The sequence below is a fragment of the Heterocephalus glaber genome, unplaced genomic scaffold (genome assembly GCF_053883595.1).
Source record: "Heterocephalus glaber isolate CG9 unplaced genomic scaffold, H.glaber_assembly_v1.0 deba00001795, whole genome shotgun sequence".
In the NCBI taxonomy this organism is placed as follows: Eukaryota; Metazoa; Chordata; class Mammalia; order Rodentia; family Bathyergidae; genus Heterocephalus; species Heterocephalus glaber.
In genome coordinates this window covers 3,469,714-3,493,770 of record NW_028258476.1, presented here as the reverse complement: position 1 = coordinate 3,493,770, position 24,057 = coordinate 3,469,714, and the positions used below count along the sequence as shown (strand labels likewise).

General features: G+C 42.4%; 1 non-coding gene across 1 annotated transcript; it reads left to right on the top strand.

The window, feature by feature from the left end:
• The first annotated feature begins 5,592 nt into the window (after positions 1-5,592).
• Positions 5,593-7,044, top strand: LOC101724204 (uncharacterized). The gene is made up of 2 exons (XR_015448141.1): positions 5,593-5,634; positions 6,370-7,044. It is a non-coding gene; the product is annotated as an uncharacterized LOC101724204 (transcript).
• The last annotated feature ends 17,013 nt before the right edge of the window (positions 7,045-24,057 follow it).

Below are 24,057 nucleotides of genomic sequence, written 5' to 3'. Positions count from 1 at the left end.
CTGGGCACTCTGGGGGGGGAACTGGTCTTATCTTCTTTAATGTCTCCAGAGCCATACGCAGGCCAGTGCTCAATATGTCAAAAAAAGCAACAAGGCTTTCCATTTCCGTGTCTATCCACTGCAGATGCCTGCCGCTGTGTGAATACAGTCTGATTATTCCGGGGAGACCAGAGAAGGCCCACAGGCTGAGCATCCATGGCTTCCACAGGCCAGAAAAAGTTAGCTAAATACCAGCTACTGTCACAGTGCCAACCACCCCACATGTTCCACCTCCAGCCACTCTGGTTCTGAGAGGGCTTTATTTTAGGGTTCTATACTTTATTTTTCTTTCTAGATTTTTACTACTTAATTCCATGATATGTATTCATCTGTTTATTGGGTGAAATGGAAGCATCCTGAAATCAGGGATCTTATGTCTTATTCACCTTTTGTTTGTGGTCCTAGGGAATGAACCCAGGCCCTTCACACTGAGCTACATCCTCAGTCCTTTTGTATTTTTAATTCTGAGTCAGGGTCTCACTAAGTTGCCCAGGGTGGGCTCAAACTTGGGATCCTTCTGCCTTAGCCTCCCAGAGTGCTAAGAGTACAGGCTTGTGCCACCTCCGCTGGCTGATTTATGATTTGTGTTCGCCATGCCTAGAATAATGTCTGGAATGTATATAGTCAAACAGTAAATGCATAATCACTGGAAGAATTAGTGGATCTCATTCATTGTTGACAAGGTAGATATAATTTTTATCCTCATTTCATTACAGCAAAGGATTGTGAGCCTCCGGAGGTTAAATAACTTGCCTAAAGTTACTCTAATAGTAGCTCACTTTTAACCCGGACTCAATTAACTAGTTCTTAACTGGTATGTGGTTCTGTCCTTTGCTCCAGAACTTGAATTCTCCCATAGGGAAGGCTGCTGTGCTTCTACAACATTTGAGAATCTGCTTCCTCTGAAAGATCATTTGTTTTTGTTTTTAACCTGTGTTCACTGTATACTTCTTTTATTCTCCAGGTCTACTTCGAAGTACTAAGTAATGATAACTTAAAGCCACAAGGTAAATCCAGTTTACATGCTTTTTTTTTTTTTTGGTACTGGGGATTAGACTCGGGTCCTTGCACTTGTGAGGCAGGTGGCAGAACCACTGAGCTACATCTCTGGTGCTAGATGCTTTTTAAAAAAAATTTAAAAATCAATTCTCTGATTTTGAGAAGCAGCCATATGTGATAGTAAAGGAAATAGTAATGTCATTACCATGCCACGGTAACAGGTGAGGAAACTGAGGTACAGTCATTAAATGAATTGATTCATATGATGACTGCATAGTGAGGCAGGGCCCCCAAAATGATTTTATACCCAAATAGTGCTCTCGTTTTCCTGACAGCAGATGTCCCCTTGGTTTTCTGCAGTGGCTTCCTCCTCTTTTCCTTGTCCTGCCCTGGTCCCCCGGCTTGGCTCTCAGGTGCCTCAGTTAACATCATAAAGGCTCTCAGAGAGCTCTGTTCTTCTCCAGACAGGGCCTCCCTCATCACGGCTCTTACCATCCTGGTGGACAGGGAGTTAGAGCTTGGTGATGAGCCAGGAGACCCCGGCAGAGGTGGGCTTTGGCCTTACAGGGCTCACCAACCTTACACCTGGAACGCTCCTCCCCAGTTCTCACAGTGGCAGGAAGTGTTTCTTCATTCACTAAATAAACATGCTTTGAACTCATGCTTTGAGTACAGGACCCCATGCTGGGTGCCGGAAGGACCAAGATGAAAATAGGAAGAAAAGGTCTGAAGGAGCAGGGGAAGTGGGAGGGGTAGGGGAAGGGAAAGAAGGGAAAAGAAAAAATATGAGAAAAGGAAAAAATGGAAACAAAGTCTCTGTAAATAGGTAAGGGTGGAGGGGGTGAAGGGAGGGCAGGGAAATGGGGAAAAAATAAGAACCACGATATATCATGTAATGGTACAAGATCCCAAAGATGAATGTAACTGTATTTTATACCTAAAATGTACCAATAAACTTAACGGGAAAAAAAAAAGAGGAAAAAAAGACCTATTATCACTAAAAAAAAAAAGGCAGGCCTGTGCCTTTGAGGAGTTCCCAGTCTGCTGGTGAAGCCAGGTGTCAAACAGCCAACAGCACATGATAGGAACGGGAGCACCGACATTCTGGGAACACAGAGGAAAGATGCTCAGCTTATTTTGGACAGGAGGCTGGGCTCGGGGCAACCTAGGGGAAGCCTGTTACGCAGTCTGAGCCAGAAAGGGGCAGCGTCTCAGCAAAGGAGAGCACAGTGGGTTTGTTTTTCACCTAAGACTGTGCCTGTGAGACCCAGTGAAAGCCTAGGATGCGAGTGGAACCTATCAGAGATGCCTCGTGTCTGTTTCTGCTGGAGGACAGTGGGTCCCTGGCCTAGGGTTACCTTTGGCAAAGTTCACAGCAGCAAGTCTCTGCATTTGGCGTCTTCTGATTCAGCTACTCCAAGAGCGAGCCCAGTATGCTCTGGCCTGGCCTCCCGTCGGATGTCCCATCCTGCCCAACTTCCCGCCAATCAAGGCTGCCAAGAGGAAAGAAAAGCTGATGGTGCTGATTTTATTATTAGGGCAAAAGAAGCTTACTCTGGCACTCTTTAGTGCCTATTTCCTCTTTAGTTTTTGCTGGTAATTCCTATCCTAAATAGTATTTGTGAGCGTGTGTGTGTGCGTATCTATCATATATATGGCATCATTTTGGTTGTTTTTATTGGAATAGATCATTTGAAAGTTATAGTTTACACTACTGGAACCCAGAGGTTAGATCCCAGTTTCTCAAATTATGCTTTTCAAAGCATAAAATTCACGAGCGAGAATTGGTTTTTGTATGTATCTACACATCAGGAGGCAGTGCATTGTTAGAAGCATTGCCTTGTTAAAACCTTCACCACTAGTCCTGTGTGTGATTAAATAATAAAGAAGCTGAAAAGTCTTGATGCAGAAATTTGACTTTTTAAAAACCTCCTATTTTCAGCTGTGCATGTGGTGGTGCATACTTCTAATCCTAGCATTATGCAAGGCTGAGGCAGGAGAATTTCAAGTTTGAACCTATCCTGGGCAATTTAGCAACTTAGGGAGACCCTGACTCAAAAATCTTTTTAAAAGGTTAGGAATGTAGCTCAGTAAGAGGGCTCTGGGTTCAGTCCTCAGTAGTGCAAGAAGTAAAGCAAAATAAAAACCTAAAAACTTCATGTTTCCCAAAATCAATTGATTATAGAACTCACTGTAGGCACACACGCATGTGTATATACATCACTGTTCAAAAGTATGATGACGTGTATTTAAAAATGTTGCATTAAACACATGAGCTGTAGATCATTTTCCCAGAGGACATTTATGTTTCTAGTGGTTCTATTTTTCACATCATAAAGAAAGGAGAAAAAACATTCATCTTTAAATATCTGCATCGTTAAATATCTGAGCTACTTTCTCAATGGAGATAAAAAAGGATCTACATATTGTTATTACACAGTGTTTACAACCTTACAATTATTGCACAATCCCGCATTCCTAGGCTATTTCTGGACCATATTTGATGGAGCCACTTCATGGCACAGACATGATATTATTTATTGATGTTTATCACAGATACAGGTGAAATCCACCAAGTATCTACTCCATGCGGAACACTGGCCAGGTGCTTTCCCATTATTTAACTCAAGTTTAAATAAAATTTCCTACCAAAGGGAACTGAAGAGTATCCTCTCAATTCCAAAAATTCTAATGCCAATTATTTTATAGTTCAAAATACATTAGGCAAAGTTTACACTGCTAAACTCTCCTCAGCATGCTAGGGCCCTTTGGCAAGTGATTAGGATCGGATAGTCATTAGAGTGGAGAGCCCACGAGCGATTGAATCCCAGTGGCTCTAAGAAAAGAGGGAGACAGGCCATGTGTACACCTCATGCTGTCTTCCTCTTGCCATGTGATGCTTTGTACTGCTTGGGACTCCACCAGCAAGAAGGACATCAGCAGACAAGACCCCTAAGCCTTGTACCCACAGAACTGTGAGCCAGAACAAATCTCTTTTCCTTTAAGAATACTCATTTTGTTACAGTAAAAAGAAAAATAAAAGAAAAACAGACTAATATATCTCAAGTCCCTACACACTGAAATCTCTTATCTTTCATTGTGTCTTTTTCTCCTTCAGCACGCATGCTCTCAGTTAATAAATTTGTCCACTTTTATTTAATCAAGTGGTAACTTAATTATCAAGAAGCCAATCCATTTTGTTTTAGATGATGCCCTGCCATATTCTTATAAAAACCTGGCAAATAACATCAGGGAGTTGTTCTTTTAAAAAGAACACCTTGACGTAAATAGGGAAGGGTGGAGGGGTGAAGGGTGCACAGGTAATGGGGAAAAAAATAACCAAGATACATCATGTACAGGTACAAGCACCCAATGATAAATGTAAACCTATTGTATACCTAAAATGTACCAATAAAAGAATTTAAGAAAAAAACCCACCCTGATTACATTATGAACTCATTAAGTTTAGTGAGAATTCCATATTCACAGCAATGTAACCCTTGTGTTCTAATTAGAGGTGCTGAATTACTGTCAACTTGAAAATCCACCAATGTCTTCTTTCTCTTCTCTTTAGTATCTACCTAAACATACACAATATGTTCTAATGCTCAAGCACTTTTCAGCCTTCACCTTCCCCCTGAACAGAAAGCCTGTTAGAACTTCCAATTTCAAATTAATATTTATCTCTCTCCTAACCCCTTCACATCTCAAGGCCGCTGTCCCATCCACCTGCCTACTGCCCCCAGGGGCGGGCCACCTGGCTCCCCAAAGCCTTAGCTTCTATGCCTTGTGGATTCCTCTGGGCCCATTCTCTGTCCAGCTGGTCTTGTTCCACCCACTGTCATTACCACAGAGTGATGCTCTTAAATAACTCAGGAATTAATATTTGGTACCAGCATAAATAACACTACCTCCATGGGAATCAGCCTTACCAGAAAGGATCCTGAGAACCCAGAGGCTGCTACATTATGGGCAGCATCCCTGCCTCAGTGCTCCGTAACCCCTGCCTTTCCCTTTCCTGATCTTCATCTTCTTCCCGAGTTTACTGGTCCAGGCACTATACCAAGCACATGGAATCCAGAAGTGACCAAAACATCTGACTCTCAATGGTTTATAGGTTGGAAAGACTGTGAAACTACCCTGGAGGATAGCTACAGTAACTGCACAAAAAATATTTGCTTACATCCTCATGCTCTAAGACTGCGAGGTGCTCAGAGTAATCCATGGCCTCTGTGTGACATTGATAGATTGCAAAGTTACGGCCCAGAGATAGACAGTACATATGTGTTGCATTGATGATTGAGTGAATGAATGGATGAAGGAGGAATGGCTGGCCTGCAGGAGGCCTGTGGACAGATACCTGGACAATCTCTAGCTTCCGGGATTCCTCTTGGCCCTGCCCAGGTAGCCCCTGGAGTGCCAGGCTTGGGAATGTGAGAAGAGTCACCTCCGGCTGGCTGTCAAAGTATGGGCTCTGCATACACAGGCTGTGCCTCACTCCTGGGGAAGATGCCAGGCCCAGGATAAAAGGGGTTCCCCAGCCCTGGCTTCCTCAGTCCTCAGCCAGCAACGGCTCCTAAGGCTTCCACTGAGTAGGTGAGTGCTTGGCAAAGAAGGCCAAGGCAGGAGGCTTGTAGGACTCCCTGGGGGACAGGCAGAAGAGGGCATACAAAGAAGAAGGAGTCTCCTGGGGTGAGAGTCAACCCGCAGGTGCCATAGGCCCAGGCTTGTCTTTCTGCAGTCTGGTTCCTGACATTCTCTCTTGACTTGTCTTAATCCCCTGAGTCTGGAGGGAAGCCGACTCCTGGGGCTGCAACTGTCCCAGGTTAGGGAGGAAGAGCAACTGCATTAGGAGGAGTGTGTGTGTGTGTGTGTGGTGCATCCACAGCAGTGGAACTGCAGACATCTGGACCTTCCACATCTTTCTGCATAGTCATTTTAAGTAAATGTTCTCAGAGACAGGCTCTCCGCAGACATGTGTGAAAATAAAGGACACATTGGAGGAAGGCTTCTGAGTGTAGGCTCAGCTGTGTTCCCAGCCCTTCCTATGGGGTCGGTATTAGAGCTCAGGTAGAATGAAGGTCAACATCTTTCATTGGGGGAGAAAGAAATGGAAGAGGGAGGGAGGGAGGGAGGGAGGGAGGGAGGGAGGGAGGGAGGGAGAGAGATTGGCTTTTATTGTGCTCAATCTCATTTCATACCAGTTTCCCAATTCTGGCTACAGATCTTGTTCACAAAGTAGCTTGTTTTGGAGGAGAGTCCAGTGAAATCCAGAGTAAAGGATGTACCCGCTTGAGACTTGTCCTCATGGTTTTGAAAATTTCTCCCTAGGTTTGCTGACTTCCTCTCAAAAAATGTCCTACCAGCAGAACCAGCAGCAGTGCCAGCCTCCTCCCAAGTGCCCTCCCAAGTGCCCCCCAAAGCGTCCCCCTAAGTGCCCCCCAGTCTCCTCCTGCTGCAGCCTTGGCTCTAGCGGCTGCTGTGGCTCCAGCTCTGGGGGCTGCTGCAGCTCTGGGGGTGGTGGCTGCTGCCTGAGCCACCACAAGCCCCGCCGATCTCTCCGACTTCGACACCGACACCAGAGCTCTGGCTGCTGCAGCAGTGACTGCTGTGGCAGCAGTGGAGGTGGCAGTGGCTGCTGTGGCAGCAGTGGAGGTGGCAGTGGCTGCTGTGGCAGCAGTGGAGGTGGCAGTGGCTGCTGTGGCAGCAGTGGAGGTGGCAGTGGCTACTGTGGCAGCAGTGGAGGTGGCAGTGGCCAGCAGTCTGGAGGCTCTGGTTGCTGCTGCTGACCTGAGCCACAAGGACCTCAGACAAGCAGTGCCTGAGGAATCATCGTGCAGAAAACCTGCCCCTGCCTGCTCGCCCTCCCTCCTTCTCCTGTCCTCCTTGTCAGGGGCCCTGAGAGGCTGAGATGCTCCTTTGGAAGGTTGTGAATTTACCTCCAAATGTTCAGGCCCTCCCTCTTCTTCTGTATTTCAAATAATAAAGTTCCCTGCTGAGCCTCAACAGCCTCTTGTTTCTTTTGCCAACATTATCCCCACAGGTCAGGGTTAGCAACCAGAGCTCATCCTTACCCTTGCTGGGACAGAGTCTGGTTTAGAACTGCGGACCAAGTGGTCAGTCACTGTGTAGCGGATGTTGTTATGGTTTGGAACTGACGTGCCCCCTAAGAGTCTCAAGTGTTGAAGGGTGGGGCTTCTGGAAGGTGACTGAATCATGGAGGTTCTGGCCTTATTAGTGGACTGATCCCTTCATGAATGTGCCTTTTCCTAGGCTCTTCCCTCTCTTTCTGCTCTGCTTCTTGGCTGCTGTAGGTTGAGCAGCTTTTCTCTGCTGTACATTTCCACCATGCCGGATCTCCCATGAAGCCAGCCAACCATGGACTAAACTGTATGAAACCATGAGCCAAAATAAACATCTTCTCTTTAAAGTGTGAGTGTCAGGTATTTTGTTCCAGTGATGGGAAAGTGACTAAAGCAGGTAGGGACCTCCACTGACCTTGCCTGCACACAGAAAGGGCCAGCCTGCCAGTTGCCAGTTGGAGTTACTTCTTCTAGGTATACATAAATTTGCTCTGATTTTAAGCTTATTATTCTACTGTTTTTATAACTTTGACAGCATTTATAAGCACCAATATGAACCACTGAAAACTTAGAAACTTCGAGCACTCCTCACAATGGTAAAATCTGAGGACAAGCCAACTGTCTTTTACATGGGAGCTGGATGATTGCTTATTAGATATTTGCTCAGTGGCCTGGTATTCAAAATCCAGAATGAGTGAACTGAATCAAAACAGCGCAGAAGTGAAAAAATAATTTGCAAGAGATTATATGAAGTATAATAGCCTATTCATAAATTTTAAAATGGCAAAATACATCCTTTTTGTGTTGTTGTGTCTGTGGGTACAAATAAATCACATGAAAAGAAAACAAGGTAATGGATGAAAATGTGTTCCAGAGTACTAAGTTCCTTGGCTGGGAAGGCACAGGAGACTGGGAACGGGCTGGGCCATGTGGTTAGAGGTAAGTTACTGTGAAGATCCTAACTTTAATTTTAGTGGGTTCCCCAAGGATTCAGTAACTTAAAAATGAAGGGCCGAGGGTAGGGGAAGCGAGAAAAAATAGGAACCAAAGTGGATTATGTAAAGGTGCATATTTCCAATGATGAATAACATTATACTGTGTACCTCAAACGTACGAATAAAATTAAATTTTAAAAAATTAAGGGGAGCAGGCGAGAAGCAGTGATGCCGCTATGCCCTGGTCCAAGAGTTCTGATTTCTCCAAATTTATATATTCAAGGTTCTATTTTTTTTTTTTTAATGTTCTGTGCATTAAATTGTATAATGTTCTCAACCAATTCTCACAACTCTTAATAAAACAAATTGTTTAGGACTGGGTATTTAGCTCAGTGGTTCTGTCGCCTGCCTTACAAGCACAAGGTCCTGAGTTTGATCCCCAGTACCAAAAAAAATTGTTTAAATCCCCCATCAATTATATAAGTGAGGAAGTTAGGATCCAGAAGCTACATAATTTGCCAAAGTCCGCCCAGTTCCAGCAAGGTCCAGTGCCTGTCCCTACCCGCCTGTCACAGCTACCCTCTCACTTCTCCTCCGCCTCCCTCCTGGGCAATCCATCCTCTCTGGCACTTTGACCTCTCCATGCCATGGCTAAGGAGCCCCTGCCCAGCTGGGCCTTGGGGACCCTCGAATCGAATGCAGCTCCCCCAACACTGTCAATCATTTAGCTCTGCTTTCTCTTCTTTGCTTCCTTATCGTAAGTGAATAGATTCCTACTTATTTTCCTTTACTCCATCTCTCTCCACGCTAATGCAAACTTCATGAGAGGAGGAATCTTGCGGTCTTGCCCACTACTGTCTCTCCAGTACCTAGACTAGGTTTATTTTGGATTGCAAAAACTGGTTTTGACTGAGATGAATCCCATATCTGTTTCTTGAGCTCCTGATTGATACACTTGGCTGCTTATTAGATTGCATCAGCCAAGGAAGGGTTTCATTCTCATCTCAAACTCATAGCTTACAAAATAAACCTCAACACCTATGCTTTTATTCAGCAAACCTCCCTTCTGATGATTTCCAGCTTAATGAACAAGATCATTATCTCCCAATCCACAAACCAAAAACGCCTTGAACTGTTCTGTCTCTCGTAAGCCACAGCTCACCTAACCCATCCAACACCAAATCCTGTGGATGCTGTGCTTTGCGTCTCTCCCGCATTTTTCTTCTTATCTCCATCTTCACTGTTGTGCAGGGGTGCAACCTGTGTCTTCCTAGATTATTGTTACAGCTCCTCCCAGGGCTCCTGGGTGTGGGCTTACACTGCTCTAAACTACTGTGCATACAGCAACCCTCAGAATCTCCCGAAATGCTTATTTGAACCCATCAGTCTGGGGCTTTGCATCCTGCCTTGCTCCAGGATAAGGACTTCTGGGTCTTCTTGGCTTGTGACTCATCCTTGCTCCCAGGGGAACACTTGGGGTTTACTGTCCATCTAATCCACTCTGTTCTTCAAGAAAGTCTCAGGGAAGCACTGGGAATGCAATTGGTCAGAGGCTGAGCTATGTTCTAGTTTCTTGCTCAGAGATGGAGCAGGTCTGCTGGATGTTGCTGAGAAGAGCTGAAGGGACGACTTCCAGAGACAGCTGTGTGTGACTGGCTTCTTTCTATGATGCCCCAAGAAGGCAGGCAGGAAGTTCCTCTTGGAGAGGCACTGGACACCAGCCTTCAATATTCAACAAACCCAGCCTGTTTGACTCACGGTGATGGGGCTCTTCTCCTTCCCAACTGAGGCAGTGCTGTGCAAAGACTTGCAATCCAAATAAGTAATTAAATACATAAAAATAACCTCAGAAAGAAGGTGTTTTATTTGTGTTGTTAGAGATTCAATACCGTATCAAACAATGGCAGGAACTGTGTGATTCTTGCTGCACCTCTGCATTGTGGGGCTGCTTCTTAGGTCTGCCTGACTCACCCTTCTTTCTATGTAGACCTCTATTTCTATTGTGTGCTTTGGCTAAGGAGAAACAGCAACTTCACTCAACCAAATGACAGTAAAGCCTGACGACACTGACTAAGAATGTTCTCGTATCATACAAAATAATGATTATTTCCATTTATATAAGTATTTTATATGTTTTATTATGCCACTGAAAATGATTTTTATAGTTGGGCATTGTGTTAGTTACTTTTTTCTCATTGCTGAGACAAAATATCCAGCACCCAAAGTTAAAGGAGAGAGGGTTTATTTAGCTCACAGTTTGTAGAGGTTTCAGGCCATAATCCTGGCTCCGAGGCAGGGTGGCCTGGCAGAGGGGCATCACAGAGGAGAAACAACATGGTGCATTCAAGGCAGCAAAGGCAACATGGGACCTTAACAGCATCTCCCTGCCCCTTTTACCTTATTCCGACTCCCTAGGGTGGGCAGCACTCACACCCTTAATCCTAGCGCCCTCATTCCTAACCCAACCATGAATCAACCACACGCTCTAGCTTAAGCCACCTCCAAAAGAGACTATGACCACATGAGGCTTTAGGGGAACATCTAGGCACAAGCCATCACATAACAGGCACGGTGACACATGTGTGTAACAGAGGTACTTGGAGGTCTCAGGTGGGAGGATTGCAAGTTGAAGGCTAGTCTGTGTGACCCCATCTGAAAACAAAAACGGCTGTAGCCGGAGCTCAGTGGTACAGTGCTTTCCTAGTCTGTAGTTTAAATCCCAGTACTAAGGGAAAATTAAAGAAAGAAAATGATTTTTTATTGGTGATACACATGAAGTAGAGACCTGCCTATTATCTTAGTAAAATTCTGGTTATGTGACCTTGAAACAAGTCATTAACTTCTCTGTGCTTTAAAATACTTCTTGTAAAGAGGAGATAAAAATAGTCACAGGAGTCATAGACTATTGCGAAGGTTAAAAGAGTGAATATGTGTGGATGATTTCAGACAGCTGAGTAGTTTTCCTTTAACACTACATATATATGCCAGTTTTCTGTACATATTCTGCAATTTTCCAACAATTGCTGGATGTCCAACAATTCAGTTAAATTCTAACAAACTCCCAGAGTGAACACAGATGTCACAGGTTAAGGGATCAGCCCCACAAGCCTGCCTCTCCCTTCAGCTGCCAAATGCAAATGGGGATTCCAGGTAATCCACTCTACTGCCTGGATCCAGAGGTTCGCAGGAAATAATTTTAGTTCAGCAACTCTCTAGAATGGCTCACAGAACACAGGAGAGTGATTTACCTATGATGACAAGTTTAATACAAAATCTACAACTCACTAACAGCCAAATGGAAGAGACGCTGTGTTAGCTTTCTGTCACTGAGAGAAAATACGCAAGATAATCAGCTTTTAAAGAGGAGAAGTCTAGTTTGGCTCACAGTTTGGGAGATTTTGGTCTATGTTCAGTTAGCTCATTGCATTTGGGCCTGTGGCAAGACAGTACATCACGGTGGGAGTGCATGGAGAGGAAGCCTTCAACTCATGCCCAGAAGTGAAAGAGGAAATAGGGAGGCTAGGGTCCTAATATCCCATTCAAGGCCATGACCCCAATGACCTAACTTCCTTCCATTAGGCCCTAAAGTTCCCCTCCCAATATCACCTCGGGAGGGGACCAAGCCTTTAACAAATCGGTGTTGGGAGGACCCTTATCTAAACCACAGCAGATGCATACAGCACCTTGTATGGAGGGGCAGGCAGGCACAGAGCTTCCTAGTCTGTTTCTAGATTGCCACCCACCCAGCATGTGAACATGTTCACCAACCAGAAGCTCACCGAAACCTGTTCTTTGTTTTTTCTTTTCTTTTTTTTGTTTTTGGTACAGGAGATCGAACTCGTGTCCTTGAGCTTTGCGCAGCAGGAGGCGAAACCACTGAGCTAAGTCCCCGGCCCTGTTTTTTCTTTTTTTATGGAGGTTCCATTCTAAGGGCATGATGATCAAATCACTAGCCACTGGTGTGGCTGAAAAATTGTACTTCCTCTAATCACACTGAACAACTCCCACTCTGGAATATATCTAGGGGTCCCATCATTACTTACCTTGTTATCATAAGCCCAGGTGTGCTATGAAGGGAGCTGTTATGAATAATGAAAGACACTTCCATCACTGAGGAAATCCAGGCCTTTGAAGCTCTGTGTTAGGAACCAGAGACAAACACTTCAATACGTATTTTTTGGGGTAGTAGCAGCACAGTACCTTCCTGCTCTTGTAACACAGACTCCATGAGTACATTTGTTCCATGGGGTATGGGTCTCTTGGCTATTAAAGTCAAACTATCTTCATCTTTGATAAGAGTGTCATCACCAGGTCATGGCCACTCCCATCAATGACCTTGATTCTTCGAGCAAACTTCCCTTTATTAATCCAGCCATCATTATTTACTTCCTTTCTAAACATCTGAAATTTTGGCAATAAATTCCAGATTTTATAGTTCAATAAAGGTTATTTTTGAAATTCTCAAGAATTACAAGTAGTTGTTTTCTTGTATTTGTTTTTTCTAATCTCTTATAAAGTTATCTTTTATCTCATGATTATTTCTCAGTCATTCAACCTATTCAGTGATAGAGAGATTAAATTCTGACTTTTGCTCTTATTTATCATCTGAAATCAGACTCTCTGAGGTCAAAATTAATGTTCAAATAGGCAAATGGAGTGGGCTCACTGGAACATTTGACAGTGGTGATCATCTTCTCCTTAGGATTTTCATTATTTGAATAATAATGTACCTCTTTTTCATTATCATTCTCTTCCTTTAGTCTAGTGCTGACCATTCTGTGCAGTGCCCAGTCCCTCTCCTCAGTTGCTGTCCCTATATAGAAGCTCACAATTCCCAGTTGTCTTTGATCCTGATGACCAAGTTTGCTGCCTTTTTGTTCATAGCATCAGTTAGGTCTTTAACCTTCTCTTCAGTCTGAATTATGTGTTTTCCACACCTTCAGTGGCACCTAGGGGTTCCCTAACAGAGAAAACACATATGTACTCCTCTGTCTTCCACATGAGGCATGAATCCTCCAAGAAAAGGATTGCGGTTGTATTCTGAGTACTTAGTAGAGTACTTATTGCAAGATTAAAAAAATATTTTCTTAATTAAATCCTTTTGTAATAAGAGCATCCTCTCCAGGTAAGAAATTTCAAAAATATCAAAGCAGCAAGAATGGATTGGGTATTGACCTATCTGACTTTTTTTCACCCTTGTATACTGGCTCAAAGTGAAGTCCAACAGAATTCTCTCATGAGCAAATGACCTTTGTCACTCTGTCCTTGCCCTTATAAGCTTTCCCAGACCCTCATAATGCTGACTGTACCATACAATCTTACAATTCCTTAGGTTGCCTCCTGGCCCCTCCTTGGGTTTTCCACCCTTGTCAGTAACTCCTTTTCCTGGACTGCTTATATCTTCTCCCCACTCCATCTGAATGTTATTCCCTAGCCTTGTGTACCCCATTAATTTAATATTATGAAGGCATTGTTGCACGATGACATTCAAGTGTCACATAATATTGACACTCCTTCAGGGTAGTCTAAAGCTCAAAGAATGATATTCTGAGAAGAAAACTTCTGTGCTGCGCATGGTTCTGAAAAGCACCTGATCATTCATTCTTTTATTCAGCCAGCCGATCATTTATTCAGTTATTCTTCAAGGTACTCATTCTGTTTATGATATTCCCGGGAATGTGGAGATGAGTAGAGTCTAGCATAGTTTCTGCCCTCAGTAGGTTTTCCATCTGGAAGAGCAGGAAAGCATACAAATGGGCATGGCACTGTCCTAACGTAAGAGCTTGTTAGGAGCTCACCTGAGGTCACGGTGCTCCTTCACAGCATACAGTAGAATGTTTTACTGTGCATTGTTAACACGTATATCCTTGGGCAACTTGGGTCACCTTTATGACAAAAGCATCTTGCAACACCCAGGGCCAAAACATACAATACATATTTAATGAATTAATGAATGACTGAATGCACGAGAGTGGAATGGCTGACCACAGCAGACCCACGGACAGATATCTGGGCAATCCCTGGATACCCAGGGTTGGGAGTATGAGAAGAGTCACCTCATCTGGGTTGTGAAAGGGAATGATTTGCTTACACAGACTGTGCCTCACCCCTCTTATCTAGGGCCAGGAAAAAAGGGAGTAGTGCTGATCCTCAGCTCTCAGCCTCATCAACTGTCAGTGAGGGCTCTGGTTCCCTCCACTGAGCCAAGTTTACCAAGCTTGATAAAGAAGCTTCAGGGACATAGGCTATAGCTTCAGGCCTGTGTGGAAGGAAGGACAGAAGGCAGAGAAAGAGGAAGGAGTCCCCGGGGGCCAGCAGGGCAGGAAAGAGGCTACAGCCTGCAGTGATCTTGGGTTTCAGTATCACCACCTTCCCATTTAATGTTCTTATATGTGTTCTACCCCAATCATCCTTGGGATTAGGGGTCAGAAAATGAGCAAATAATAGCCTGTTTCTTTTGAGGACAAGATGGTATATGTAGGATTGGGTTTGGACCAAATGTAAGGAGAGGTGGTCAGAATACCTCAGTGGAAGCGAAGTGGACTGGAGAGAGAGAAAAAGAGAGAGCGAGGGATTTAATAAGATTTATTTTCATGAAAATCAGTTTCCAAATCCCTTTGGAGAAGTTGGCCTGTGGTCCAGCTGGTTCAGCTAGTTGCAGGGGGTAGGTTTCTCTGAAATTCAGGAGCAAGAAAACAATGAAAGGCAATCATGGGCATTGTGCCCTGATTGCTTTCCATTCCTCTCAGTTGACCTAACTTCACCCAACATGTCCTAACTGCAGACCAAAAGCCATGCCAGCCTCCTCGCAAGTGTATCTCAAAGTTCCCCATCCCATGGCCAGGCAAGATGACACACATTTGTAATCATAGCACTTAGAGAGGCTGAGGCAGGAAGATCACAACTGTGAGTCCCACTTGGGCAATTTAGCAAGACCCTGTCTGAAAATAAAAGTAAATAGGGCTGAGGATGTGCTCAGTGTGAAGGTCCTGAGGTCAGGCTCCTTACCACAAACAAACAGACTTCCCTGAATGCCATCCCAAGGGTTCCCTCAAGTACCAGCCTCTTCCCCGACTAAACATGGACCCTCCTTGGCCTTTGCTTTTCCTTCCCTGCACACTTTTCTTCTCTCTTGGAGTTCAACATACTAAAATGGATTCTTGAGGGCTCATCCCTGTGCTTCACACAAACTCCTTGACCCCCAGGGCAGATTAGAGTGTTGCCAGCTGACTCGATCTGTCAGTCCCAGAGACCCAGGCCCCGTGCACAGAAACAGTTTCCAAGCCCTGCACCTGGCACCAATCAGAAAGCGCTATCCTCACTTCTTCTGAAGCAGGATCAAGCAGGTTTTTGATAGGACAGCCTGGATCTGACTTCAGCCTGAGGAATGGCGGATACAGAAGAGGGGGCGTTAACCTCATAGCTCCTGTGCCTCTCTTTCTCAGGGGCCCACGCAACCGTGCAGAGCACACTCTTTTTCCTACCTCTAACAAATGTAAAACTTTGCTCCCTTTTGCGCCTGTCTTGTTCTTTGTTCAGGACAATAAGAACCTAGAATGAATCGTTAGAAGGAGCTCATAGCCCCCCTGAAGCCTGGTACCATACCTATCCTCACACCCTGGCAGAGGTGAGGATCTGTGGAGACCTCAGGCTGCACTTACACCCTGCTCCTTGCTATTGGTACACACACACAAACACACACTCACACACACCATGCCTCCTGCTTCCGGGCCCTACGGAGCTGACCAGTGCTCCCCCAGGCAGTGTGGCTGCCTTGTGTCCACACATCCTCAAGGTCACACCGCTTCATCCTGATCTCCCCAGGACACAGGCCCACAGCCGCTTGGTCAGCTCATCTGATCTGATCTGGAGAAGGGCTTCAGATTCTTCCCCTCTGTCAGTCCCAGGGCTGAAGACCAGAAATGTTACATGTGTATAGGGGTAAGAATTACGCTTACTGCAGTTTATATTACTTGAAAAGAATTTTGTCATAGTCACCACATTCAACTTTTATGTCCTTTGGAAAGCAAACAAAAATAAAACCCACAGAAGGGAAAGATGACATAGAGATTCGAAGAGGCCACCGGGAGAGTGCGCTAGAGACGTAGAACTTTAGCATGAAGCTCCAGTCTCCTACTCTTTCAATTCCACCTGATGTTGAGGATTTGCTTTGGTGGTTTGATACTCCATGTAATTTTATTTCATTTCGAACTGTTTCACAAATGGTTATTGTATGATGCTAATAAGGTAATTACCTTCATTGAGGGCCTGTTCCCAGTGTGACTCTACATATCTTTCAACAACCTTTACAGCAGCAAATGAGGCTGTTATTATTAACCTTTTAGGTGTGATGAAATCCCCCAAGGCTCAGATGGAGTAAGTGACCACTCAGGTGATTGGAGGAATTGCTCAGGGTCAGCCCAGACGTGGCTGAGACTGAAGACCTTGCCATTTCCCTGAGGCCATTAGCTTGCTAACCACAGGCCCTGGTTCCTAGGAGGTAATAAGAAAGTCTTGACCGTTTCTGATGGTACTGAGCACCAGCACAGGTCGGTGATACTCTTCCTGGGTTTGGATAGAGAGATTCCATTCCGTCTCTCCCTCTTCTGCTCCAGGACCCACACTTCATTGCTTCCAGTGCACCCAGAGACAAATCAAGCCACGCCTGTACTTCGGATACTCACTAGTGATTGGAAGATGAAGACCTAGGTTCTTAAAACCATGCCTGAACTGCTCCCTTCCTCTTGAGTGCATGCCATAGCTGATGTCAGTCCCATGAACATGCCTAAGTCCCTCCTGGCCCTTCACACACGCTGCTCCCTGTTCTAGCTTTCTTTATACTCCTTCGCTCTGGTGTAGCCTTCAGATCTCAGTTCTGTGTGTTTTTTCTGGTCTCCCTGGCCAGGTGCTGTGCACACAGCCGTGGGAGTTTTCACTGCTCCGTGGACCTCTCCTGTCAAACACAGATCAGGGTTGTCACTGGTGATGACCCTTCCAGTAGTATTTTTCCACTCAGCCAAAAACTTGCAAGCACTGGAGCTACAGTTGTTTGTTTGTATAGCTTACCGTTGTATCTTTAGGGCATAGTACAGTGTTTTTGACATAGAACGTGCTGAATAAATAAATGCACGCATGGATGAATGAATCAGCATCATCATCATTATCACCATCATCCTTTCAATCTGTATTAGTCTTGAAATATCTTTCTTAACTATGCTAATTCCGTGGGACATAATTTACAGAAAATGTGTATAGCCTATCAGAAATTCAAATTCAGCTGGCCATGGTATGTTTTTGTTTACTAAATCTGGAAACTCTATGCCAAGTACCAGCCTTCCTGTGCCATGGGTCACCCAATTTCATGGTGGGAGGCTGGTGGTTCCATTCTCTCCCTGGTATCTCCGTGGTATCCCTGGTAGCTTTTGCTCCACAGAAGAAGGTCAAGTCTTTGGAAGGCTGTGCTCCTTCTTTTACATCCATTGCTCTGTCTTGTGTCTCCAAAGGCCTATCACACTGTAGTACCTGGGTTTTTCTTATTAGACTATAGGATCCTTGAAGGAAAAGGCTATGAGTTGGTGCTCAGAGAGTTTATTGAGTGAATGGTTGATGACTGTTCATAATCTAATTCTAGGAACCTGATAGGTGGTGCTGATACTTGTTAGGCGAATTAAACATAAAAAGTTCCCTGCTTGCTTATCCAAATGTGAGGCAGTGACCATCAGCAGGGAAGAAATGAAAGAAGTTGTCATCAAGAGGCCTTAGATTTCAGTGTGGCTTTCAGCAACTGTGTCAGTCCTGATGATTTGTATTCCCAAGATCCTTGAGGAAGGTGCCTGGGCCCAGACAGAGGCTGAGCTCCAGGGGTAACACAGAAGCTATTATGTCAGAGAGGTGGGATTGTGAGAAATCTGGCTTTTATGTGTCATGAATGCAATTTGTTTTTCTCTAGGACTTACGGATATAAACACTATCAATGTGCTTAATCTGTGTTATGTGTATAGCATATATATTCGTGTATATACATTTATACATGTATATACTTCTATTTCATTCATTTGAAGTGTAAAACTCAGTGTTTTTGTTATATTCACTGAGCTATTTAACTATCATCATATATAATTTTAGAATATTTTAATTAACAGTCATATTTCCTCAAGTCCTAATTTCTTCTACTTTTCTTGTGGAATCATACAGTACATGGTCTTCTATGGTTGGCTTCTTTCACTTAGCTTGAGAATGAAAGATTCAAGGTTCAGCCATGTAGCATGTATCAGATCCCCTTTCTTTCCCATGGGCAGTTAACATTGCTTTGAATGGATATGCCACATTATACTTACCTGTTCATAAGTTGATAGATACTAGGTTGTTTCTGCATGTTGGCTATTGTGAATAATGCTGCTATGAAATAGTCATGGACAAACTTTTGAGTGGGTGTACGTTTTCAATTTGCTAGGGTGGGATACAATATTCAATTTACTACACTTAAGATTGATGGATCATGTAGCAATTATGCTTAACTTTTTGAGGAACTGCCAAACTGTTTTCCACAGTGAGTGTAACGTGTACATTTCCACCAGCAATGCATCAGGCCTTCCAATTTTTCTAATTCTCTTCAACCCTTGCTATTGTCTATTTTTATTACGGACACGTTAATGGATGTGAAATGGTTTATTGTTATTGGTTTGATTTGTTTTTCCATAAAAACTACTTATATTGAGAATATCTTCATATGCTTATTGGCTATTTGTATATCTTTTTGAAGATATAATCTGTTAAGATTTGTTGTCCATTTTAAGTCTCATTATATTTTTATTATTGAGTTGAAAGAGTTCTCTGTAAAGTCCAATTACAAGTCCCTTTTCAGATGTATGATTTGCAGATATTTTCTTCTATCCTTGGTCATTGTTTCACCTATTAATATTGTATTCTACAGCATAAAGGTTTGCAATTTTTATAAAGTCCAGTTAATTTTTTTTTCTCACTCATGCTTTTGGTGCTCTATCTAAGACAGCATTACATAACCCAATGGCATCGATTTTTCACTCCTATGTTTTCTTCTAGGAATTCTATAAATTTAAATTTTACATTTAGGTCTATTTATAATCTAATTCAATTAATTTTGTGTATAATGGTGGAATAATACATTTTAATCTTAATTTCACTTGCATATTCTGTTTTTTTAAGTTCTTTTATTGGTACATTTTAGGTATACAATATGTTTACATTTATCACTGGGTGCTTGTACCTGTACATGATGTATCTTAGTTCTTATTCTTTTCCCCATTACCTGTGCACCCGTCACCCCCTCCACCCTTCCCTATTTACATAGATTTCATTTCCATTTTTTTTCTTTTCTTGTAATTTTTCCTTTCCCTTCTTTCCTTTCTCCTCCCCTCCCACTACCTGTACACCTTTGGACCTTTTCCTATTTCAAATTATCAATTATTCATTTTAATCATTTTAATCCTTATTTACACTCTCAGTTTCTCACACTAGAGAAACTATTCGGTATTTACACGTATCTCCTATTTATTTCACTTAAGAGTATGGCCTTAATATGCATCCATTTAGCTACAAATGTCTCTAGTTTCTCATTCTTTATGGCTGAGTAGTACTCCATTTTATAGAAAAACTACATTTTCTTTATCCAGTTTCCAGTTTCACTTGGATATTCTTATAATCTTATTGCACACATTTCTCTTCTCATCTTTCTATTTACATTTCTATTCCTGACACTATCTTCACAGCTTTAAATTTATATCATTCATTGCTCTGCTGTAATTTATGGTTTCTCTTTCTCTTAATTTTTGTCTCTGTCTTTTAAATTTATCTCTGTCTTCTTAATTTTATCTCAGTCTTTTTAATTTAAAGATAATATTAAAACCAAAAGTAACTATGGCGTTTATCTGGTCTAACTGAAGCTGAAATAATTTAAGTGATCTTACTGGAGGCCACACAATTTCTAATGTATTTGTGTTAACAAAAGGACTGATAATGAATAAATGGACTTTACAGTAACAAATTAACCCAAAGCAAATTTATGCCAAATATGTACATTTCGTAAGGTATGGAGCCCTGAACTGGAAGTCTTTTAAACCTACAGCAAACAATAATTAAACATAAAAAGTTAACCTACCTATTTATATTCAATTTAATAATTACATTTCCATCTTCTTTCTGACAAATATGTCTATTAAAGCCTTTCCTGGTATTCCATCAATCCATTACTTTTATTTGCTCCTGGGGTTTTTTACTAGGCTGAATTTTATATCATTCAGCAAACATTTAATGGGCACTTGCTAGGAAACTAGCTTTCTATTAAGCAAAGTCCTTAGGAGTTGCCATCAAGATCCTCATAATCTAGTGAAGAAAGAAGACACATTGACAAAGAAGCATGGTATTTGTAGTTCTTATTAAACAAGACTTTGTGGCTCCTAAGTGGTACACTCTACCTGGGGTGGCGGTGAGAGCAGAGCTATGCAAAGCTGATGTAGACATTGGTGTTTGAGCTCAATGTAGGGGGAATCCCAGCAGATGTTTGGCACAGAGGAGTCATGGATGAGGAGAGACAGAGGGAAAGAGGGAGGAAAGAATAGAGCAGGGAACAGAATGCTGGGCAAGGGCCATGCATGAAGCCTAAGGCCGCAGGGGAGGAATTTTGAAGAGTTAGGTACAGCTAAAGACCTCTCAGGAAGCAAACCCTGGATGGCATTTAGTGTATCTTTGCTGTTTTCTAAATCATCTACTATTAAGAACCCAGTGCGACTCTGTTGGGAGCATTCATCAAAGCTGAGGATTTGGTTAAGTATGACTTGCCAAGTGTTGTGGTTGAGAATTTACTATGATTTTTATAGTAGTTGATTTAGCTCTAGATTAGGCTTAGAATTGTGTTGTTCAAGTGAAATGATTTATGCAAAATAGCAACCCTTTCAGAAACCCAAATTCTCTGTATAAGTCAGAATTCAACTTGTCTAGCCTAATTTACTCTGCCAATGAAATATATATATGCATATATTCATTTACTGAAACATTGTATATTTGCAAAATGCAAAAAATTAAAATAAACATAGTTTTACTTCTTTTCACTGCGCTGATACTTTTGTTCCTATTCATTGCTAATTATAGCTTCTGACTCCAGCCTTCTCTATATTTCCACATCCTCCCTAAATAACCATTTCATGTTCTGTAATTACCTTTATTGTGCTTTCTGTTTTATCTTTTAATCCCTTTGTTAATGTGTGGCTGCAAACAGAATTAGGTAGCTCTTCTGCAATGTTTGTTATTACCTTTTGTTTACGCTCCTTGACCCAGTCTTTTACTGTCCTTTGTTCAATTACTTAGCCAAACGGCAAAAACCTGATACAATATTTTTTAAACTTTACCCTAAATGACAGGTAGGTAGTATGTGGTTTAGATATTCGTTTGATCCATTAAAGCTGGGCTGAGGGAAGAAAACTCAATGGTACCCTTATTCCAAGGTAAAACACTGACTATTTCAGTGCTTGAAGCTAGAGGTCTCAAGACACTAGGATTATACAGGAAGATTGAAAGCTATCTCAGTCAACAAACAGAACCTCAATTTCAAGGGTGGGTCTTGATACCTCTAGCTATTATCATCATGGAAGGGAGGCTAAAATGGGAAGAAGACCATGCAATGATAAAAAGAGGGAGTAGACTGTTTGAATCTGTTGAAACCATGCATCTTTTGTAGCACACCACACATATTTATGTCCCAGCTCTCAGGAGCAAGGTATCAACAAGACATCACTAAATTCCTCTAGGATTGACAACCCAGAGTCTCGTAACTCTGAAAAGGATCAACAGCTGAACATAGAGTACATTCCTATGTATTTTTAACTTGAAGTAACTTCATCTTATTGCAAATCTACTTCCATTAGCTTCTATCACTAGCTAACTTGGCAAAGGATCTTGCTTCTGCCATTTCAGGCTTATGAGCTACAACAAAGTATTTTGCTTTTGACCCTCTATATAAAATAATGATAATGATATACTACACATGGCTGTTTTAAAAGTTTTGAGTGTTAACATATATTAACTTGATTCACAGCCAAATGACAGTGATGCACCAAGTCCTCGAATTACTTGTAGATTTACGTGTTTCTCACATTGCCTCCATCTTTTTGATCATGAAGGTCCCTGCAAGTCATGTTAACCCTAGGCCTCTTTACTTCTTATATATGATCCTTTCCATCTCAATTTATATCATTTACACTTCTGTATTTTTTAAGTCTGTAACTTGAGTTCGGACTTTTACTCTATATTTTATATCTATCTTTATTTTTATAATTTTAATAAAAATCCTGTTTTAAAGTCTTTTTTTACAGTTTTTATCAATTTTGTAAGTCACCTCAAGGTTATCACTTATGCTTAGATTTATTTATCTAGCCACGTATGCTTCAATTTAAATTACTATTTCTAATTAGTCCCATCTATCTAAGTAGCCTCTGTATCTTTCCCCAGAATGAATATCTTCTCTCCAGACATAATCTCTCTCCCTCTCCCCCTCTCTCTCTCTCATCTGTTATCTCTTTGCTACTAATGTGGCTTTTGATACAGTTTTAATATATTATTATACATCTATTTATTGTATGCCAAAATACAGTGAAACAAATCAGTCCATTCACTGCAATGTAAAACAAACATGCATTATGTTTATCTGTTATGTGTAGATGTACAAATGTATGTGTCTATGTATGGGTATGCGTACAATTGTGTAAGTGAAATGAAGTAGTCTAATCAAAAAGATGAAATGAGCCCTATGCACTGGCACGGTGTCTATTTAAAGTTAGAAAACTTGAAAGATTTAAAGTTTTATAAAACACAGCTTGTTTTCCTTGATGGAACTCACAGTTAGAGTGGAAGACAGGAACGTAAACAGTCAGAACACATAATAACCTTAATGGTGGGTGTGTCTGAAGTACTGCCAGAGTGGAGTGAATCATGGCTTTAGGAGTCAGGGAACACTACAGAGGATGTGACGTTGGGGCTGTCCCAAACAATGAGCAATGGGTCATACGTGGAGGAGAGCGGAAAGGACATTCTAGGAGGAGGACACGGCATCTGCTCTCTTGAAGCACCAAGGCACGTGTAGAGTGTGAAAACCACTCTGCATGGCTTCATTTGACGTTGTGTGGGGTGGTAGGCTAGTGAGAATGGAGTGAGGAGAAGAGGGACGTAAGCTAGGAAGAACAGAACGGAGCCTGCTTTGAAGGGATTTGTATACCTAGTTACGAAGTTTGAATATTTTTCAGTGCAAAATGCAAAGTGAAAAAATAGTATAATTAACTTTATTTGTATTATTTTACTTTATTAGGTTGATTGCTCTTCTGTCTACTTGGAAGTTAAATGGAAGAAATACTGGAAACAGAAAAAATCATTGAGGAGACAATTGTGCCATGTAGGAGACTGTGAAGGCCTGAGATACACCAGCAACAGCGGGACGGACCTTAGAGGGAATACTGGAGAGAAGCTATAGATGAGAAGGAAAAGTGTGTGGGCCGTGCATTCGGGTAACCTGGAGGAAGAACCAAGGCAGGCTTCTGTTGTGCAATACCGGACTCCAGGTGCAGGAACTTTCTAGGGGGAGATAATAACTTACTTTTGTCCCCATTCAGTGGGTTGAGCCAAAAGGAAAAATCCGAAAACATACAGAGGCTCACAGAGATTAGAAGCCCACATTGGTGCCACCTAAGGGAACCATTTAAAGTGAAGACTCTGCTGAATAAGGCACGTTCAATTTCACGCCCATCTTTCCACTCATCTTCCAGTCACCCATCAACAGACTCATACGATGTCAGCACGTAGAGATGCAAAGAATAAGATAGGTATTTTCCCTCCCCAAAGTACCCGGTCCATCCAAAAGTGAGTGGGACAGACACCAATTAGGATTCAACATTCCCACTCTGGTGGTGCCAGTTGATCTCTATTCTCAGCAGCCTTTGTTCGCTGTTTGTCAGACTACCTTCTCAGTGAACATCAAA